The 6,859-nt window shown below is 41.1% G+C and overlaps 1 non-coding gene across 1 annotated transcript; it reads right to left on the bottom strand.

The window, feature by feature from the left end:
* Positions 1–5,958: 5,958 nt before the first annotated feature.
* On the bottom strand, positions 5,959–6,065 carry LOC131244767 (small nucleolar RNA R71). Its single transcript, XR_009170544.1, has one exon. It is a non-coding gene; the product is annotated as a small nucleolar RNA R71 (small nucleolar RNA).
* Positions 6,066–6,859: the final 794 nt, after the last annotated feature.

Genomic DNA, 6,859 nt, shown 5'->3' with positions numbered 1-6,859 from the left:
GATTCTTCTCCAGACATGATCCTTACATCAACGACGAGGATTTTTCTCAGAGTGAGTAGAATTTCTAAGCATTTGTTGTTATTTTTTTGTTTTGTTCGACTTCTGACATCCTCTCTTGCTCTTTTGGCAGTTTGCTCCTTGCTTTCTGAAGGTACACCTCGACATAGTGCGCTTATGGAAGGAAGTGTGGGAGAGCGAGAATAAATTCTTGTAAATGGGGGTCGAGGCTAAACAATTCCGCGTTACGGCTAAGGAGTCTCAAGATACGACTTCTATGGCTGAATGAGCCTGCTCTTCTATGGAGGCTCAAGCTTCAAATCTAGGGGCCGAGCTGAAGGTGACAAAGAAGCTTCTTGCCGAGGCTTCTAATAGGTTGGCTCAATGGGAGGCCGATGATGTGGAGCTGAAGGTAAAGCTTGAGAAGGCTGAGGTAGAGGCTCAGGCGGCTATGTCCTCAGCTCGAGCGAATGCTGTCAAGGAATTCAAGTCTTCCAAAGAATATTTAGAAGACAGTGATGCTTTGTACCAAATGACGTTCATGAAGAGCATTAAAGAGGTTAAGGAGGCCTATCCTAATTTAGACCTCTCTGGCTTTAAAGAACTAGCTCTGAATCCGAAGCCCCTACTAAAGATGTGCTTCTGAGCAGCCCCCGGAGGCTTAAAGATAACCTCCTTTTGTACCTTCGATTTTTATGGACTTTAATGTAATACGCTCCTTGGAGCCTTATGAATACAACTCACTTTTTAGCATAGTATTTGTATGCGAATTTCTCTAAGTAGGCAAATCGGATCAAATAGATCTCCATCTTTCGAGATTTGATCAGTCGACTAGGTTTTTATTTTTTACTAGGGAGAACCCTTAGTAGTGTTCCACTCACTATGTATGTGCTAGTAGTGTAGAACTCGACCTCCGCTTGGGGGGACAACTCATTGATAGGGGTTATTCTTCCCAGTTATCCTGGGAAGCCCTCTGTTGATTTTTTCAATGGATGGTCATCCATAGGCGTGGGAGTAAGAAACAGATTGTAGGATTTTATTGCACTAACTCGAACTAGATCAGTACACAGTAAACCATGTAATCAGTATAAATCAGTTCCTTAGGGATGGTAGATCTTGATGTGTTCAGCATTCCATGAGTGAGGTAGAAGCTGACCTTCCAGATCTTCCAGACGGTACGATCCAGGTTGACTTATACTTGTCACCATGTAAGGTCCTTCCCAGTTAGGGCCCAATGTTCCTGAGCCAAGTTCCTTATTGTTTTGGAAGGTTCTCCGAAGGACTAGATCCCCAGCTCGAAACCTCTTAGTTTTTACCTTAGTGTTGTAGAAATGTGCTACTTGTTGTTGTCGGATTGCAGTCTGGATCTGAGCTTGTTCCCTTCTTTCCTCGAGAAGGTCGAGATCTAGAGCCATTAGCTTGGAGTTTTACTGTTCGATGAAGAACTTTGTCCGAACAATTGGTAGCCTAATTTCCACTAGGGTAACGGCTTTGTCTCCAAAGGCTAAAGAAAAGGGGGTTTCCCCAGTGGTTGTTCGGGCTGTAGTTCAATACGCCTAAAGAATATTGAGGAGTTCTTCGGCACACGCTCCCTTGGCCTTTTTAAGTTTGGTCCGGAGATGGTGTTTGATGATCTTGTTGACCGCCTCGACTTGCCCGTTGACCTGTGGGTGTCATGGTGAGGAATAGACATTCCGAATCCCGAGGTTCTCACACATTCCTTAGAATTGCTTATTGTTAAATTGCTTCTCGTTATCAAAGACAATCGTGCGGGGAATACCAAACCTATATATGGTGTTTTTTTCAAATGAAGTCTGTTATCTTTTACTCGATAATTTTTGCCAGAGGCTCGGCCTTGGCCCACTTTGTGAAGTAGTCGATTGCGACCACAGCAAACTTGGTCTGGCCTTTGCCAGTCCGAAGGGGACCGATGATGTCGATCCCTTATTGGGCGAATGGTCATGGCCCGACCATAGGAATTATTTCTTCTGGAGGTTGCCGAGGTATATTTGCAAAGCGGTGGCATTTATCGCATTTTCTGGTATACTGCCAAGCATCAACCTTAATGGTCGGCCAATAATACCCTTGCTAAATGACCTTATGAGATAAGGCTTGGCTTATGGAGTGGTTTTTGTAAATAACCTCATGAATTTCCCTTAGGACGTACTCTGCTTCATCTGGTTGGAGGCATCTAAGATAAGGGAGATAGAATCCCTTCTTGTACAAGATGTCATTGACCATGGCATAACGAGCTGCCTTGGTTCACAGTTTGTGCACTTCCTTCTGATCTTCAGGTAGCATATCTTCGTTAAGGAAATCAATGATCGGATCCATTCAAGTCACTTCCGAGTTCACTGGAAGAGCTATGACAAGGTTGGATTCACTAATGCTTGGTTTAGTAATCTCGGGATATCATTTTCATCCGCAGTGACCAACTTTGCTAACATATCGACCTTAGAGATTTCTGCTCGAGGGATCAAGGCGACATTGCACTTTTAGAATCTGCCAATTAATTCCTTAGGTTTTTGTAGATATGCCTTTTGTGTTCTTTCTTAGGTTGGTATTCCTTGGTGATTTGATTGACGACCAATTGTGAATCGCTAAAACCTTCAAAGTTTTGTGCTCCTAAGGTGGTTACCAGCTTGAATCTGACTAGCAAGGCTTCATATTCTACTACATTGTTAGAGGCTTAGAATCCAAATCTTAAAGCATATTGCATACATACCTAATATGGAGTCTCCAAGACTATCCCGGCCCCACTGGCTTTAGAATTGGATGAGTCGTCAACATATAAAGTCCACCTGGTGAGGTCAGGATCAGCCTGGTAACCGGTTGTTTGTTTGAGCGGAATGCTCAGAACAAATTCTTGCCTATTGAGGGTCAAATATTGCATATTAGACCCTAGTTATTATTTGGTTTTATGTACATGATAATGCTTAGTGTTTTATTTTAATCATGTTTGTCTTGCAAGGTGAATTTAAGAGCTTAGATTGAAAAGAGTACTAAAAGCATGGATTTGATGCTCAAGAATGACCAAGGCAAGGGATGGATCTTAGGAGACCAAGATTAAAGAATTCACATGCCAAAGATCCAAGAAAACCAAGTGATGAAGGAAGAGAATCGAAGAATTGAAGATAAGGAAGCCTGAAAATCATACTGAATTCAAGATCACAGGGTTGCCACCATCCGTTTGGCATAAACTTTATATCCGGCCTGAGTATCATAAAGTAACTATACACAAAGAATTATAGCCCTTAGATCTTTATAAAAGTGGTCCAACGGAAAGATCACCATAACCCCTTAATCCTGGGGCATATCTTATCCTTGGATGTGCCTCAATTTTGGACTTAACTCCTTAAATTGGATGGAAAAATGAATGGGCATTGTGGATTTCCTAAGCAAACATCACTGTCGACCCCACACGCATGTTGCACATGCATCATAGGGGTGCACTTATTGTGCACTAAATTAGAAACCGAGTTAAACATGGTTTGACCTGACTTCAACGCAAGAAAGGAAATTTCTTTCCCTTTCTCCTTCGTTTCCTTTCCAACGATGGCTTTGAATTTGGGTCCACTAAGTGAGTCCCGATCGATGATCCAAACTGCCCATTCGAACGAATGAGGGGTCCGACCAGGACACAAGCAATCCTAGCCATAGAAATGCCCAGGATCGCCCTCTCTGATGATGGACGCGTGGTTTATCACCATGTGATCAACAAGGTAGGCCACACCACAGTAAATTAAAATGACCTCTCCTAGGTGAAGATTACACCACGAAACTGATGGATGGAGCTGATTCTGCAAACGTCAGGGAATGTTGGCCCCACTATTAACGTAAAACTCAGTTTCTACATGTGTTATGCACGTAATAGCATTCAGAGAAAACCTGACGTTCCAGTGCATTGGACGATCATGGTCAGGATCGGATCAATGATCCAGACCATCCAAACTTCAGGAGGGGATTCGACCCTTCCTATGCAGTCAGATTGAGTGGACTGGACAATTTTTCTTCCCAAAATCGAATCAAACACAACTTATTTTTGCATTTTCGCTGCACAAGAGCAAAGGTGAGAAAACATGGTCGGCTCTCTGACTCCAGCCGACTTATGGACATCACTCCTATAAGGGAAAGAGAGAGAGACAGCAACTAGGGATGTGAGCAAGAGGAGAAAGAGAGAGAGAGAGAGAGAGAGAGAGAGAGAGAGAGGGAGAGAAAGGATCGGCCGACTTTCTCCATCAAGAGTTTTTCCCTTTTTCTTAGTTGTTTTTGTTATGTTTTTAGAGATTAGAGATTCTAGTTCAATCATGTCTATGATTGGCTAAACCTCTTAGCTAGGGTTAAGAGGTGAAGCTTATAGCATGAAGGGATGTTTTCTATAGTTTTGATTCATATTTAAGTTGAACTATCTTTGATTCTAGTTTGATTAAAAGGAATACTCGTAGTTTTTAATGGTTTGTTGTGACTTGAATTACAATGAATCTACGATAGCTTTGGGTATGTCCTTTTCATTAATGAGATTGTGAAATTAGGAAGCCCTATTGTTCACCATCGTCCCCTGGGCATGGTTAGATGATGAAATCCTCCTTAACTCTCATAATTCTCTCAGAGTGGTTGTGGATTAGTAAATTATATTGTTTACTTTGTCTCATGGGTATGGTTTTGTCATGGAATCAATTCTAGTTCTCATACCTCTCATCCATTGAGAACTCGATTAAAGGAAGTTCATGTTTGATTTGTAATGAGTAATCTTCCAATTGGATAAGATAGAACTCTGATTCCCATTGAGTTTGTGAATCAAGTATAGATCTCCCTCACCTCTACAAGTGGATCCTTGGAAACCTTAGTTTCCCACCTTTGAATTTACAAGTTTTAGTTAAGTAATTTACAATTATTCTCTTAAATTCTCCAGATTTATACTATATCTTCTTCTAGTTCTAGCTCTAGTTACTTTCAGAATACGTACAAGTTTCAGTCCTTGTGGATTCGACCTCGGTCTCACCAAGATTATTACTACACCGCAACCCTACACTTGGGGTTGTGAACAAGATTTTGGCGCCATTGCCGGGGACTAACGGTTGCGTTTTTCTTAGATTAACTAGTTTTAAAATTAGATTAAGATTAGGGTTCGTTTTATTTTCTATTTTTAACAAATTTCTATTTTTTTTAGAAACTAATTTACTTTATATTTTTTAGGAACTTTCTAATTTTAGAATTTCTATTTTTCGAAACTGACTTGTTTTATTCTGTTTTGCAAGATTTTAATTAGGAACTTCTAATTTGGTAACTTCTTTCCAACTCCCTCTCCCTTTCTAATTCTAGAATTCTATTTCCTTTCTTCCTTTTTAGGTTAGGTTAGAATCTGAAATTAAGGGCTGACAGTGTTTCATGCCCAAGTGGGTCCGTGACGACACTCGACGTCTTTTGAGTGAAGGAGAATTGGTTGAAGGGTTAACTATCCATCACATGATTAGACACCACTTGAGATCCTTAGAATTAACCGAGGTTATGACCGTAAATCAACTAGCCAATCAACCTCCAAATCCACCCCAACTTAGGGTGGATGAAGTTCAGGATGAGAATGAGGTGCAACAAGCACCCCCGCCTCGTACTTTACAAGATTATTTACAACCGGTGAGGGTGAGCGCACCCTCATGCACGGTTTTTCCAGAAAATACGGGACATATGGATATTAAGCCAAGGGTAATCCAACTCCTTCCAAAATTTCATGGGCTTGAATCTGAAAATTCATATTTACATCCGAAAGAGTTTGATGAGATCATAGCCACTCTATATTTTCCCAACATGTCTGACGATACGGTCAGGCTGAAACTCTTTCCTTTTTCTTTGAAAGAGAAAGCTAAGATGTGGTTGCATTCACTATGTCCTCGATCTATTGGTAGATGGAATGACACGACAAGGGAGTTCATAAAGAAAATTTTCCCATACCATAAGATGAAAACCCTTAGAAAGTCGATCATGAACTTCGCCCAAAAGGAAGATGAAACATTCTTCTAATGTTGGGAGCGGTTCAAGGATCTTATCAGTTCATGCCCACAAAATGGTTTTGAAATGTGGCGCATCACGAACTTTTTCTATGATGGATTGACATCTCTCATGCGCCAATTAGTCGAGACGATGTGTAATGGGGAATTTATAATAAAAGTGTCGATGATGCATGGGACAACTTTGATAAGCTTGCTGAAAACACACAATCATGGGACATTCCTCAAAACCAAGCACCATGTCTAGGCCGACTGAATCCAAGGAGAGGGGTGAAATGTATCTCCTGAAAGAGGACGATGATATCAATGCTAAAATGGATTATCTCACCAGAAAACTCGAGGCCATGGAATTAAAGAAGGATACGGGTAAGGAAATTGTTTGCGACATTTGTGGTTGCAACATTCATACAACTGAAAATTATCCAACAATATCTGCCTTTCAAGAGGTACTGAATGAGCAATCTAATGCCGTAATAATTACCAAATACCTTTCAGTGGGCCCACCTTTAATACGTACAATCCTAGCTGGAGAAACCATCCAAACTTTAGTTGGAGAAATGGACAAACTGCTATACCTCAAGGATTCCCTAACCAAATTCCACATTAAGGGAAACCTCAAGAGGATCCGGCTTTAAAGCATCTTCAAAATCAAGAGCTTTTTAATCAGGGTATGCTACAAGCCTTTCAAGACATCACAAAGGCTATACAAGGACTTGAAACTAAAAGTGGGATTGGGAACAAGGGGAGCCTTCCAGCTCAACCTCTTCCCAATCCAAAACCACAATATGAAGTTAGCGACCCAAGCTCTTTAAATCAAATGGAGCAAGTTAAATCTATCACCACTCTTAGGAGTGGGA

This window comes from Magnolia sinica, chromosome 4 (genome assembly GCF_029962835.1).
Source record: "Magnolia sinica isolate HGM2019 chromosome 4, MsV1, whole genome shotgun sequence".
Taxonomy (NCBI): Eukaryota; Viridiplantae; Streptophyta; class Magnoliopsida; order Magnoliales; family Magnoliaceae; genus Magnolia; species Magnolia sinica.
The sequence above is the reverse complement of the archived record's forward strand: the minus strand, read 5'-3'. Positions and strand labels throughout refer to the sequence as shown.